The sequence below is a fragment of the Capsicum annuum genome, chromosome 11 (genome assembly GCF_002878395.1).
Source record: "Capsicum annuum cultivar UCD-10X-F1 chromosome 11, UCD10Xv1.1, whole genome shotgun sequence".
Lineage (NCBI taxonomy): Eukaryota > Viridiplantae > Streptophyta > Magnoliopsida > Solanales > Solanaceae > Capsicum > Capsicum annuum.
In genome coordinates, this window is record NC_061121.1 from 77,460,218 (window position 1) to 77,477,441 (window position 17,224).

Consider the following 17,224-nt stretch of genomic DNA (forward strand, 5'->3'; position numbering starts at 1 on the left):
TGAACACCACAAAGATAGTAATGCCAAATCTTCAAAGTGAATACTACTGCTGCCAACTCAAGGTCATGAGTCGAGTAGTTCTGTCATAACCTAATTTATGAGTCATGATGACATCTACTTATATAGATAGTAGTAAGTCAAAGCGTAGCCCAGAGTTAAACACAACGAGTTAATTTGGTGGAAAAGACCTAAAAAGGCCTAATAGGAAATCCAACCCATTAATTAAGCAAGGCAATAGAAATTGTTTAAAGGTAGTCACTACATAAATGCCATCCCAAAACCTAGTAAAGCTATTACAAGAGCATCTAGAAATAAAAATAGAAGCCAACTATCTAGAATAGTCAATATATCTATCTCGAAATAAAAGATTGAACATGGAACAATAGAAGGAAATAGGAAACTCCGAGTCCATGAGCTCACCCTATCTCTGAATATCACAATATGAAATTTGATCAACGGTGGCAACTAGTATTCTGATCTAAACCAAAAGATACTAAAGAGTAGTATGAGTACCAAAACCATGGGTACTCAGTAGGCATAATCGAACAACTAAGCTAAATCATGATATACGTATGATAGGATGCAAAATAACATAACTAAGTCAAGGTAAGGAAATAAACCTGAATTAACTCCAATATCACTGTGCATAAACAAGTAAATAAACAAAAATAATAGCACAAATTAACATAAAACATCAATACAATAAATCATAACTACAAAATTGGTGCCCTGTAACGCCCCGAATTTAGTACCCAAAGCGCTACACGGTGCTCATGACACCGAAGGATCACAAGCTAACCCATGACTGATATCTGTACCTCTATACTGCATAAAATATTGAATTATACGGAAATATTAACTGAAGGCCCATAAGGTTCACATAATTGAAGTAAAATATAACATCTAAACGGGGTATGAAATACCCAAACAAAACTAAAAATACTGAAGTCTGAAATATAATAGTCTAGAAAGCCTCTAATTGGCTGAACTGTCTGAGTAAGGAGTTGATGGGACATATCCCCAACTAACTCCAACTAATAAACTAATTAATGAGATAATAGAGAAATAATCATGTCCTCAAATGATGAAGACTCACTTCTAACTCTGATTGATGAAACTGGAATCTACTACTGATCTGGAGCTCGAGTCTCTAAACCTATGGTATAATACACCATAGCGCAAGTGCGTCAGTATTTGAATGTACTGGTATACATGTGGAGTAGGTTGAATGCATGGGGTTCATATGCATGAACAATACTGTCTAACTGACTAATATAAACATGAGAATACATATATGCATACATAGTAACTATATTTGAAATCATGATAACATGAGTACTAAATATGAATATTGATAACATGACATACTGATAACTGATATAACTTTTAGCATGAGTGACTGTATCTGACAATCCTGAATCTGGTTAAACTATCTGAGTTCTATTTTGTATCTGAGTTGACTATATCTGGCAGTCCTAAATTCTGAAGAACTATTTGAGTTCTATTTTTGAGACTGATACTAAGACTGTGGGAGGTAGTCATCTAACTGACATGCCCTAAATGATGCATTATAGCTGAATTGGGGTCCAATCTATGCCCTGATTAGAAGGGTGTTAATACCACCCCACTAGTAAGGACAACATGTGAGTGACCCTAAAATAACAGGTAACTCCAATGAGAATGGTGAGAACCCTCATATAGCAAGTTAAACCATCTCATCCGCCCTCATATAGTAGGCTATGATTTATTAACCTATGCTAGATACATAGTTCTTGAATGAAAAGATTCCTTCTAAGAATAACACCCTCACCTAACATGTGAGTTCCCATCCTTGGGTTCACTCGATGCTAATTTCTACTCCCATCTGAATAGACACTAAACATGATTTACTGAGCTGGACTGATACTAGTGGTATAGTTTAGCGGAGCTAAACGAAACTTAATTTACTGAGTTTCATTAACTAACGGAACATACTGAGTTTTGAGGATTGACTAATAATACTGAAGTTATTGAGATTGACTGGGAATACTAAGGTTATTGAGATTACTTAGTACTAAGATCACTGATATTTCTGAGATATTTGGGTTTTCCTGAGTCATATGACTGACTAAGTTCTATGGATTATAGCTTGACTGAGAGTATCATGAAAACATGACATGGCTCTAGGCACTCAACCAAATTGTTGGGTACAAGTACCCGCAGGACTCGATGGAAAGAAACTAACATAGCATGACTTATGTGAACAAATGAATAATAACATAATTCATAATTCATATATTGAAGCACTTAATCAAACATGTGATATACATAAACTTGAACAAACATGGGGATTTCATAAACTTTCTTGGAATTGGATCTTCTATGAAAACCCTAGCTTGTTCTTGAGGGGTTTTTGAGAGAAGAGAGTGTATTTTGAGTGAAGAGTGGCCAAATCACATGGTAAAGGGCTGAAATAGGGGTGGGAAGTTGACCCTTTTAACCCTGGATGTGTCATTTAATTTCAGTAAAGTTTCCCAAACTGGCCCCTGGCCCGACGGGGCGTTATCGCGCCGTGTCACTAGAATTTGACAAATGGGAAACTGAGGGTTGGCACGACGCGGAGCCATCACATTGTCCCTTCTTTTGTGACCCGAAACTTTGGCACTATGTAGAGGAAATCTCGCTATGACACTAGAAATGGACAATTATGAATTTGTGCCCAGACGCGATGCACCATAATCGCGGACCCCTACTAGAATTCGTTAAATGCCATTTCCTTTTGTGGCACGACGTACCACTAACTAATATGACACTATTTTACAATGAGAACTTAAAATAATCATAACTTCTGACTCAGTTATCGGATTTGGGTGAATCTTATATCGATGGAAAGCTTATTGAATTTCCCACATGAAAAAAAATTGAAAATCTTAAAGATTCCTCATAGAATAACCATCATTCAATTTAGAAGCTAATACTAGATATTCTTGAGATGAAATTAGCTAGGAAAAGTTTGGGGTATTGCATGCCCATACAGCAATTAGTGCGGACAAGTAAATAGAAGGTACAAAAAAAATGAAATATCCTAACACCATTATTTATTAACTCTCATAATACAATTAGAATTCATCCAAGTCATATCACACTTTAAACATCGAGTACCCATATTCATCACTTTCCAATTCATCAACACTTATCAACTAATCATTATTTCACTAGAACCTATTATTATCATGCCGCATTATAATCATTTCCTCATTTTGACTTAGCTAGATTATCAATCTCACACCTTGAAGTCATCAAATCATTATAAGTATATCATCATAGCATAATATACATATCTGGACTTGAATTGGTATATATATATATATATATATATATATATATAATCAGTAGTTAAACTTGAATTAGTAAATATATCATTATTACTTGGACTTGAACCGGTAAATATATCATCAATAGATGGACTTGAAATAGTAAATATAAAATAAATAGTCAAACCTGAACTGATAATTATATCATTAATAGCCAAATCTAAACTGGAAAATATATCAGCAATAGCCGGACTTGAACCGACAAATATCATTAATAGTTGGACTTGAACCAATAATTAAATAATCAATAGCTGGACTTGAATTGGTAAACATATCATTAATAGCCGAACTTAGACCAGTGAATATATCATCAATAGCTGAACTTGAATAGGTAAGTGTATCTTCAATAGCTAGACTCGAACTGATAAATATATCATCAGTAACTAAACTTGAAGCAGTTATATCATCAATAGATGGACTTATACCGGTAAATATATCATCAATAGCTGAACATGAAAAGTTAATTATATCATCAATAGCCAAACTTGAACTTGTAAATATATCATCTATAGCCGTACTTGAACCGATAAATATATCATCAATAGCAAAACTTGAACCGATAAATATATTATCAATATAATCAATAGTATCAGCAATGGCATAAATAATAGCATAATCAATAGGTATCAATCCTCATATCAACCAACATATGCATCAAGTGTCAAGGTTTCTCAAATTACCTTAATAAGAATTTCCAAGAGTATAATAATTGTATAAATGTTTACACAAGATAACATACGTCTTAGCCTAAGGTGTGTGAGGGCCCACTTCTAATCCTCGAATTTTAATTTTAGGTAAATTATGCCCGCTAGTATTAAGGTATCTAATTCCACTTTTAGATGTTAAACAAACCCTAATTAGTTCTAAGATAGGAAATTCACCTAAAAATATGAGAAAATAGGTCAATTATGCCTAATTTATGGATTTCGAATAGCCTAAATGGTTCAGCTAACCCAAAGCATTTTGATTCATCACACCAACCTAAAACCCATTCCAAATCTAACACAATATCATAAAAATACTATGAACTAGCTTAATCAAGCTAGAGAAAAAATGTAACCTACGTCGACGCCGAAGAAAACTCAATGATATGCTAAATCACTTTTTTTTCCTTTTAAGAATCTTCTGTAAGATGCCAAGATATGAAATCACATTCTACTAACCAATACTAGAATAATGATATCCATATTTCACCATTATGCTTTGCATCTAAAAATTACATCAAAACCCCAAGTGGGTCCCATTTATGTAAAAATCACATTTTCGAAACCAACTCAATGTTCCCACATGCTCAAAGAATTATTACCCTTAAAAATGGGTGAATTCTTAGATAGTTTGGGGATAAAATCAAGCACCCAAGGTTTTGATATTTTTAAGCAAGAACTCAAGAAAATCTACCAAGAAAAAGGTGAATTGTTACCTCAAATCGGAACATAATTGAGAAGACAAGTGTTAATCAAGCTTCTCAATCAATCACAAGGCTAAATCCCCCTTAGTATCACTCTTTAGGGTTAAGCTATCAAGAAATGGATGAGAAATAGCTAAAATCCTGAAATAAGGGGTATATTTATACCCAACCCAGATCGTAGGATTTCACAATCGTGACCCGAGGCTTGAGATCGCCACATCTTGTGGCTACATAGGCTGGTCTTGATCGCAACCTACACACTATAATTATGCTAGTGCACTGCCAAGGGTATCACAATCGCAACCCTTCGATCATAATTGCGATGACACCAGTTGATAGTTTAGGTTTGGAAAATTCCAAGTCTTTGCCAAGTCCTCGGAATTTATCCGGAACCCCGTATAAGAAATCAAACTATGTAACCAAAACAAATTCGATGTTTTGGAATCAACAACACAATCAAAATTTCCATTCAAGGTCATTTCGATGAAAAATAGTTCCTACACTTATATTTTATTTTCTTAAATTTTTGACCAATAGGTCAAATGAGCCTGGGTAACTCGGGACCTGAACCAAGAGTCCAACTAGCCTAAAATCAATATTCTAAAGTTGCTAGAATAGTCAAAATTTGTATTTAAGGTCGTTTAACTAAATTTTTTATCTTCTCTCCATTTGGAACCAGCAAAGACTTCAAAATGGGAAAATGGCTCTAAATACCAAACGAACTATCGAGTAACCATACTATCAGTTCCAGTAAGTCATAAATGAGTTGGGGTAGCTACAGAAAATCTCTAACTGAAAAAATAAGTAGAAATATGTCAAATGACCTAAAGGGTCACTATAATATCCACTTTTAAATGAACTTTTGTCCACAAAATTAAGGATTAGGATATACTTAATGTCTCGATTAGGTGAGGATACTGGACTCGCATCCCGCTTTTGATCTTCCAAGTAGCTTCCTCTTCTGGACGGTTTCTCCACTAAACCTTAACTACAGGAATCTCCATAGTTCAAAACCGCCTAACATTAATAGCCAAAATGAGCTCAGGCACCTTCACGAAGGTTAACTGATCATCCAACTGGACTGACTCCCATCTAAACACATGAGATGGATTAGAAATTTATTTCCATAAAATAAAAACATAAAAAAACTAGATGGACATTATAAAAATCTAGAGGCAAAGCTATCTCTAAAGCCACCTCACCAATGGTAAGAAGTATCTTAAAAGGTTCAATATATCTAGGGTTGAACCTGCCCTTCCTCCCAAACCTCATCATATTCTTTATGGGTGATACTCAAAGAAATACTCAATTACTATAATGCCCTGAATCGGGTACCTAGAACGTTACATGGTGATCATGACCCTGAAGGAACACAAGCTAACCCATGACTGATATCTATAATTGAGCACTAACTAATATATTGTAAATATGCAGAAAAAAGTTGTAAGGCCATAAGGTTCAAAACGTAACGAATATTGAATATAAAATAATGTTTGTAATGGGGTATAACAATACCCCAAACTGAAATAAACAGTCTAAAACTTGCTGTAGTTTGAAAGCCTCTAAACTATCTAAAATCTGTGGAGTTGATGGGACATATCGCCAGCTAACTCCGAACTACTAAAATAATAAAGTAATAAAATAATCATGTTATCCTCGAATGATGAGGACTCACTACTAGTCTGGCTACTGAACGTCTGATCTACTAAGATGCTTGGGAGATGCACTTTTAAACCTATGGTATAGAACACTATAGCACAAATACATCAGTACGTTGAATGTACTGGTATGCAAGTGAGGTGGATGAATGTAATGGTTCATATGCATGAACAATACTAACTGACTGTATAACATGAATATGAGAATACATGTATGAATGTGTGACTATGACTGAGATCGTGATAACACCAACTCATGAATTCTGATAACGTGGATTTTTTTGATATCTAAATACTAATACTGGGATACTAAATGACTAAGTCTATTGAGTACTAAGGAACTGATGTCATATTACTGATAAAGGAATGACTATTTCTGATATTTTTAATTATGAAGAACTGGTCTAGTTTACTGTATCTAACAGTCCTGAAATTTAAATAAAGGTAACATAAATTTTTTATAATTAATATACTATTAACTGGGTGACTTTGTCTGATAGTCCTTAAATATGATGGAACTAGATGAGTTCCGTACTGAGCTGAGTGGCTGTATCTGACAAGCCTAATTTCTATAGAACTAGACTGAGTTTTATTCTGAAGACTGAATCTTAAACTTAAATTGTGGGAGGTAATCATGTAACTGACATGCCCATAGTAAGATATTATAGTTGAGTTGGGGTCCAATCTATAACCCTAACTGGAAGGATGTCAATACCGCATCACTGGTAAGGATAAGCTGTGAGTGACCCTCATCTGGCACTGTCCACCTCATCAACCCTCATCTGACAGTGTTGATATCTCAATCTATGATGGCTACATAGTTTTGGAATGCAAGGATTGCTTCTAAGAATCACTCCCTCTGCTGACAGTATGTATTCCCATCATTGGGATCACTCGGTGTTGAATCCTACTATTTGAAAAGACACTGAACTGGACTTGACTGATCTGTTACTGATTGTACTGATTAACTAGGATGAACTGAGTTCACTAGATTTTGTTGACTGAGAGAATACCACTGAGATCTTATAACTGACTGAGATTTTTTAGATTTATGAGTATTGAGAGAACTGGATTACTAAGATTACTGAGATTACTGAGTTTATTGAGTGCTTAACTGATACTGAATTTACTGAGTTTTCCTAAGTCATGTGACTGACTGAATTCTACTGATTGTGGCTTGACATAGAGTATTGTGAAAACTGACACTGGCTCTAGGCACACAACTAAATTGTCGGGTACAAGTACCTCCAGGACTCGGTAGCATAAAACTGACAAGACTTGACACTTCTTGAACACATGACCAATATCTATAATTAATAATAAAATAAGTTTGGGATTTCATGAAGTACATAGTTATCATAATCTAGTACATAAAGGAATGTATATAATCAATGTCATAATTTCATATTCTAGCATCATGAGCATTTCAATAACATCTACATTTCACATCAATAGCATAAGAGTAATTTGAACATAAAGGTAAAACATGAATCCACCACTTAAGTCACAATTGAGCTATATTACATAATTTCTAGTCTCTTAGGCATTTTGTTAAACACTTAGGGTGCATGACTTAGGCATGGCATAATCATCAAATTAACATATCATAACTAACTAAAATTTATGGTTTTCAACTCACATGCTAACATATTCTCATAAAAACACATAAAGATTCCAACTTGGGAATCATACAACAACAACCACATGAACATAATTAACACATAGCATGAATATCATAATTCATAGTTTAAAACTTGATTTTTGGGTTTCATGGATGAAAGGAATCCATGAATAAACACTATGCATACCTGAGTTAATGAATTTGGAAGGATTGATGGAGAGTTCTTGTGATTTGGCCCTAGAATTTGAGAGCTAGGGTTCTTGTTCTTCAAAAAGAAGGATTTTGTTCTTAAGAGAAAGTGAGGAAAAGTGATGTAATAGGGTTTTTAGGGCATTATTTCATGGTTAAAGGCCGATCTAGGTCATGAAAAAAGACCCAATTTCCCTTAGAAGGTTTTTATTTTTTATCACTGAAAACCTAATTTGGGCACCTAGCGCGACGCGGTGCTATCGCGTCGTGCTACTGGAAATTTCCAACAAGGAACAGGGATGATGGAGCGATGCGGTAAAATCGCATTGCAATACTGGATGAGACCTGGCATCTTACTGTGATGTAGTGGTATTGCACTGAGTCACTAGAAATTTATAACTCTGGATGTGAACCTTACCGGACGCGCCATTTTGGATTGCTCTGGGATGCGGCGATTGCTGAAGTAACACACTGTCTTACAAAAATGTCTCTAACTCTTTGCTCTGGTGTCGGATTTGGCCAAATTTGATATCAATGGAAAACTTATTCAATTTTCCACACAACAAAAAGTCAAAATCTTAAAAATTCCACATATATAAAAGTGGATTCATCTTTTAAAGTAAGTCTTTAACATTTTTGGGATGATTTTAATCTAGGTAGAAGTACGGGGTATTACAATCACCAACTCCAAATCTCAAGGCATAGAGTCTACAATCTGCATAGACCTTTTACCTACTCTGAGCTACTCTCAACCTATCCTGAATCACCCTGACTCCATCCAATGACTCCTGAAGTAAATAAGTACCATGGGGCCAAATCTAAGAAGTCTTAAACTATCTAATCGGAGAATGACATCTACTACTATACAATGCATCAGAAGGCACCATCTCAATACTCTAATGATAATTGTTATTATAAGAGAAATTTACCAAGGATAAATGCTTCTCCCACTGGCCTCTAAAATCCATAACACATGCTTAGAGCATATACTCAAGCACCTGAATAGTCTGCTCGAACTAGGCATTTGTCTGCGGATGTAAGGCTATACTCAGATCTACCTGGGTACCCAACTCCTCCTGAAAATCTCGCCAAAAGATAGAGGTAAACATAGAACCTCGGTCCAAAGTAATAAATTGGGCACACCATATTAATGATCTATCATATGCACATAGATATGGGCTAACCTCTCAACAGTGAAGGACATCTAAATAGGTAGGAAATATGCTGACTTGGTCAATCGATCAATGATGAACCAAATCCATTGGAACCATAGGAAGTAAAATTCAAACCACTAATAATGTCTATGGTAATCCACTCACTTTTAACTTGAGAATATGAAATCTCTGAATTAGTCTACCTAATTGTTGATGCTCGGCCTTTAACTTATGACAACAAAGGTAACGAGCAATAAAAACTACAATATCTCTCTTCATACCTCTCTACGTATAATGATGGTCAAATACCTATACATATTAGCTGTTCCCAGGTAAATATAATATCTAGAACCATGAGCCTCATGTAAAATCAACTGAATCAAGTCATCTATCCTTGAAACACAAATGTGACTATCAAATCTCAAAACTCCCTCAAAATCTATGGTGTTCCTCTCGGACTCACCACTGAACACCTGATCACGAAGGAAAAAAAGCTTACTATCCTGAAACTGGCGATCTCGAATCTACTCAAAAAGGAAAGACCTCATCTCAACACTAGCACGAATCCTTCTAGGGTCTGAAATATAAAGGTAAACCATCAAGTTAGTAAAGGACAAAAGGTCCTATGCCAACGGATTCTAGAAACTGAAATACATGCAAAGCTACCAATACTCATTGCCTTCCAGGTCAAGGCATTTGCTACCATATCATCCTTTCCCGGATGATACAAGATTAAGATATCATAATTCTTAAGCAACTCTATCGATATGTTTTCTAGCATTTAGATCTCTTTGGGTCATATGGTGTTGAAGAATCGGTGATCAGTGAAATTCTGACAATGTACATAGTAAAGATAATACCTCTAAATCTTAAGCATGAAAACTACCATCACCAACTCCAAATCATGAGTGGGGTAGTTTCATTTTTTAACATTATGTTGTCTTAAAGCATAAGCAATAACATGACCTTACCATATCAACACACAACCTAGAGCAGTACCAAAAGCATTACAAAACACGATGAATCCCTTACCCTCAATAACAAGAGATAGAATAGAAGTTAAAGGAAGAAAATCCTTGAGCTTTCAAAAGCTCAACTCACACTCGTTGGACCATTGGAAGGAACCTCCTTTTGAGTCAATTTGGTCATAGGTCCTGAAATAGTATAAAAACTTTCAATGAATCATCTATTATAACAGCCCCAACTAATAAATCTACGAACCTCAGTCAGAGATGTAGGTCTAGCCCAAACACAAATCACCTCAATCTTAGCTGGTTCTACCCTAGTACCATCCTTAGACACCATATGTACAAGGAATGTCACAGACTCAAGATAAAACTCACACTTGGAGAATTTGGCAGAAAGCACATGATATCGCAAAATCTGGAGAAAAATCCTTAATAATGTGCATGCTCTTCGCTATTCCTCGAATATAAAAGGATATAATTAATGAAAACTATGATAAAAGAATCCAAATAAGGACTGAATACTCGATTCAACAAGTCCATAAATGTGGTTGGGGTATTGTTCAAGCCAAATGACATCACCAAGAATTCATAATGATCATAACAGGTCGTAAAAGTTGTCTTCGGGATATCCTTAGCCCGAATCCTCAACTGATGATAACCAGATCTTAAATTAATCGTAGAAAACACTACCCACCCTGAAGTTGGTAAAATAAATCAATAATACAAGGCATAGGGTAACAGTTCTTTAATGTCAGCTTATTCAGCTGCCTATAATCAATACACATATGTATGGAGCCATCTTTCTTCTTCACAAACAACATAGGGGATCCCCAAGGAGACATACTCGATCTAATTAAACCCTTACTAAGAAAATCTTGAACCTATGAATTTAGCTCCTTAAGCTCGGCAGGAGCGATATGGTAAGGTGTCATAGAAATAGGTCAGATTTCAGGCTTAAGATCAATAGAAAATTCAATCTCATGGATAGGGGAAATACCAAGTAAGTCAGTAGGAAACACATCAAGAAACTTACAAACTACAAGAATAGAGTCATGCGATAGACTCTCCATACTAGTATTACAAATATAAGAGAGATAAGAGTCACAGCCCCTTGAAATAAGCCTTCTAGAATGAATACAAGAAATATTCCCTGTTTACTCGTAGCTAACTGCTCCCTGCCACACAAATGAGGGTATATCGAGCATGATGAAAGTAATGGTCTTGGCAAAACAACCCATGACAATACTATAGTAGGATAACCAATCTATGCTCAAAATCACATCAAAATTCACCATATTCAGAATAATAAAATTAGCATGTGTATCAACATTTCTAACAGTCACATACATGATTGTAAAACCAGATCCATTAGTAATGAATCACCAATAAGAGTAGATACACGTAATGGCACAAATAATAAATCCCAAGATAACTCTAAGCGTAGAGCATAATAGGTAGAAACATAAGAATAAGTGGATCAAATCAGATATAGTAAGGGACAAATAATGGCACACAAAAATTATACATGTAATAAAAACATCCAAAGACTCATTCTTAAGTGTAGCAGATACTGCATACAACTGACCACATCCACCACTTGGCTGGGATCTTTACCTACCTCCTGTCTTTTCTTTTTGAGAACCTTCTCAAGTTCCCTGGCAGCCATCCCTACAACCCTAAGAACTACCTCTAAGTGAAGGATGGACTTCTCTAATAAGGGGAATACTCTGAGCTAAAGCAACAATCACCCCACTACTAGGGTTCTCACAGAATAATAACCAAAAGATCCATAGTAATAACATGCCTCCTGAGCTGAACTAGAACAAATAGATCCGACCGAACCGGAGTAACCACCATGACTAGAATAGTTGATAGATGAACCCCTCAAAGACTAACCGCCGACCTGACTAGGGTGATCACTAGTACTAGATTGACCTCCATCAGTAATCTGAAGAGCTACCTAAATAGACTAACTGGACTGACTCTGAGGATTGTAGGATTGATGTGGAGAACATATACCATAAGAACCATTACCTCTGAATTAGGAACTACTATGGCTCCAACAGAAACTAACCAGATATTTAGGCCTATTATTATTTCCCCTTAGGCCTAATAATACATCTCCTTCATCACTCAAGCATGATCCAAAACCTCAGCAAATATCTACCCACAATAAGCAAACTCTGAGTAGACTTGCAAAGAGGAAGTCTCAACCCTCTCACAAAGAAACAAACACTCTCATACTTCATGCCCAAAATAGTAGTAGCATGCCTTTCCAACTCATGAAAATGGGACACATACTCTGCAACCATCATGTAGACCTACTTTAATCTAGAGAACTGATCCCTCAAACAATCCCTAAGGCTGGGAGGCATGTACTTCTCTGAGAATATCTCGGAGAACTAACTCTATAACAAAGAATAAGATCCAGTTAGTTTAGAATCCATATAACCTCTCCACCAATGTCGAGCAACCAAGTCCAACTAAAATATAGTGTAATCCACACCATGAGTCTCTACAAGGTTCAAACAACGAATCCTATCCTCACAACAAACCAAAAACTCATATCATCATTGCTTGGAGCATAAAAAAATCTATAATAGATCCAACCTTAAGAATCTACCCAACATCTTCTGCTCCTCAATAGACATAGATGGCTGGGAAACCACTCGACTGAGCAGTTGCCAACTAACCAATCCCTAGCGTAGGGGGGCCTCATCTCTAGGAGCTGTAGTTACAAGCTGCCTCCTACTTCAGTACCACTCTGATTTGTAGACTATGCAGGATCAGACAATGTACTACCCTTTATCCCTAAAGGAAAAACTAAGGTATCTTTGAGCACTAATGAAGAAATAAAACCTGTTGGATCTTAGACTAGTCCCTGGCCCACTGTAGGCTGAGGTAGAAGAATCTTGAGCTCAAGAGTGAGAATATGGTCTGGTGAAGGCCCCTACTCTTCACCCTTAGCTGGGGAAACTTCTCTAGACTGTCCATGATCTCTAGGTTTTCCACAAATAGAAGTAGGATCCCTAGGCTTAGTGTCAGGAATCTTATCTTGTGTAGCGGTAGAAAGTGTCCTGGCCATCTGAGAAAAAGTGAAATCAAAGGAATGTTTTATAAACAAATTCAAACTCTTAGCATGATATGAGTGAGAGAATTGAAGAACTCCTTTCAACGCCCTATAGCCTTCAAAGATAGGAAATAGATATAATTTTATTGATCTATAGGACTTTACTCGATATTTTCTCTTATACCAATAATATTGGTGTTGCCTAAGTTCCGATACCAATTTGTTGTGAATTGATCTATGAGTTATGATAGAATCTACTCTATCCTGCCAGTAGGCAACTCAAACCGTAACCTAGAGTTAAACATATTGGGTTAATTTTGTGGAAATTCCCTAAAGGGCCTAATAGGCAATCCAACACAATAATTAAGAAAGGTAATAGAAAGGGTTTAAAAGTAGTCACTACATAAATACTATCCCACGAACTAGTAGAGCCATTCCAAGAGTATCTAGAAATTAAAATAGAAGGCAAGTATCTAGAATAGTCAATATATATATCTCAAAGAAAAAGATTGAACATGGAAAGATAGAGGGAAATAGGTGACTACAAATCCAAGAGCTAACCCTATCTCTGGATATCAACACAGCACAGACGTTGATCAACGGTGATAACTAGTACTCGAACCTGCACCAAAAAGTAATAGTAGTGTAGTATATATGGCAAAACCATGGGTACTCAGTAGGCATCATCAGCCGCCTGAGCTAAATCATGATATAAGTATGATAGAATGCAAGATAACATAACTACATCAAGGTAAGAAACAAACCTGAATCAACTACAATACTGCTGTACATAAACAAGTAAATAAACAAGAATAATAGCATAAGGTATAATAAAGAATCAACACAAGCAATCATAACTGCAAAATTAGTGCCCATACATCAATTAATGGGGAAAAGTAAATAACTCATTGCTAGCCCACGTAAGATTGGAAGGTACAAACAAGATAGCATATCCCACCACTATTATTTATCAACTCTCATAATACCATTGGAATTCATCTAATTCATTCCACACTATAACCATTGATTGCCCATATTCATCACTTCACAATTAATTAACATTTATCAACTAATCATTATTTCACTATCACCCATTATTATCATACCACATTATAACCCTTTTCTCGATGTCGATTTAGCTATATTATAGATCTCACACCCCAAAGTCATCATATTATAATAAGTATATCATTATAGCATAATATGTATATTTGGATCTTAACCACTATATATATATATAATTAATAATTGAACTAGAACTGGTAAATATATTAATAATAGTCGGACTTGAATCGGTAAATATATCATCAATAGCCAAAGTTGAAGCAGTAAATATATCATCAATAGCCAGACTTGTACCGATAAAAATGTCATCAATAGATAGACTTAAATTGGTAGATATATCATCAATAACTAAACTTGAACCAATAATTGTATCATCAATAGCCGAACTTGAATCGGTAACTATATCATCAATAGATAGACTTGAACAGTTAAATATATCATCAATAGCCAGACTTGAATCGATAATTATTTGATCAATAGCCAGATTTAAATCGATAAATATATCATCGCTAGTCAGACTTGAACCGATAAAATATATCATCAATAGTCATACTTGAACCAGTAAATATATCATCATTAGATGGACTTAGATCGATAAATATGTCATCAATAGCTAGACTTGAACTGATAATTACATCATCAATAACCTGACTTGAACCAGTTAATATATCATAAATAGCTAGACTTTAACCGAAAAATATATCACCAATAGTCAAAATTGAATCGATAAATATGTTATCAATATAATCAATAGTATCATCCAAGGCATAAATAAATCAAAATAAATAGGCGTCAATCCTCACATCAACAAACATAACCTTGAAATGTCAAGGTTTCTCAATATTACCTCGATGAGCATTTTTGAGAGTTTAACAAGTGTATAAAGGTCTACACAAGTTAAAATGCGTCTTAGCCTAAGGAGGGTCAAGAGCCCACTCCTAATCCCCAAGATTCCATTTTAGGTAAATTCTACCCGAACTAAGCTCAAGGTATCTAATTCCACTTTTAGATATTAAAAAAGGCTTAATTAAACCTAAGATAGGAAATTCACCTAAGAATATGAGCAAATAGGTTAATTATGCCTAATTTATAAATTTTGAATAGGCTAAGCAGCCGAACAAACCCAAAGTTTTTCAATTCATCATACCAACCTAAAAATATTTTGAATCAAACACAATATCTTAAAAGTACTATGAACCAGATCAATCTAACATGAGAGAAAACCTATCCTAACTTGACACCAAAGAAAGCTTAGTAATCCACTAAATCACCGATTTTCTTTTGGAGAAGCTTTCTCAAGATAACAAGCTATCAAATCACATTCTACCATTAATTCGAGAATAATGTTACCCATATTGCACCATTATTCTTAGGGTTGAAAAATGACATTAAAACCCCATGCGGGTCATATTTATAGAAGAATCATATTTTTGAAACTAACCCAACGTTCCCACATGCTTAAGGAATCATTACCCTAAAAAATAGGTGAATTTTGAGCTAATTTAGGATTAAATCAATCCCTCCAAGGTTTTGGGATTTTTGAACAAAAACCTAAGAAAATCTACCTTGAAAACGATGAATTCTTACCTCAAATTGAAAGATAATTGTAAAGACAAGTGTTAATCAAGATTCTCAATTACCCACAAGCCTAAATTCCCCTTAATCTCACTTTTTAGGGTTTTAGCTATCAAGAAATGGATGAGAAATGGGTAAAATCACAAAATAAGAGGTCCATTTAGACCCAATCTATACCCTCAGGTTTTACAATCGTGACCTAGGGCTTGCGATCACCACATCTTGTGGATGCACAATATGGTGATAATCATGACCTGTATATTACAATTATGCTACTGCATCGCTGAAGTTTATGCAATCCCGATACTTGGATTATGATAGTAATGAAATGAGTTGATAGTTGAGACTTAGAATTTTCCAAGTCTCCACGAAGTCCTCAAAATTTATCCAAAATCCCATATATGCGAACGAACTATGTGACCATACCAAATTTGATGTTCTAGACTCAACGATGTAGTAAAAATTTCCATCTGAGGTTTTTTCGATGAAAAGTGGATTCCACGTCTATATTTCATTTTCTTAACTTGATGACTAATATGCAAAAATAAGCCCGAGTGCCTTGGGACCCAAACCAAGAGTCCACCTAGCATAAAATCGATATTTCAAAGTTGGTGGAAAAGTCAGACTTGCACTCGAGATTTTTTGACTAAAATTTTTGCCTAGTGGCCATTTAGAACCATTGAAGACTTCAACATAGAATATTGGCTCTAAAAACCAAACAAACTGCCCGGTAACTACACTGTTAGTTCTAGCAAGTCATAGATGACTTCTTCTAGTTATAAGACATCTCTAATGGTGAAAATAAGTACAAATGTAGAAAATGACCTGAAGAGTCATTATAAGTTGTTCTTATAGATCTTAAGTTTTTGAAAAGCGTAAGGTATGATGCTACCATACTGCATTAAGATTCAAAAATACCAACCTTCTAGGAATCACAATATATAATAAAACTCTCAATTCCCTATGGTAGGGCCAATACTAGAGCAATATTCAACCTCATTTTCAACTTCTAGAACCTTTTATCACAGGTTTTGGGCCACTTAAACTATAAAAATGCTCGTTGTGATTTTTACTATTTTTCTTTCTCGACATTGCTTTATATTACTTATGTGTTGTGAAAACAATTTCCATGGTCCCCAAAGTATTTTAAAGTGATTTATATG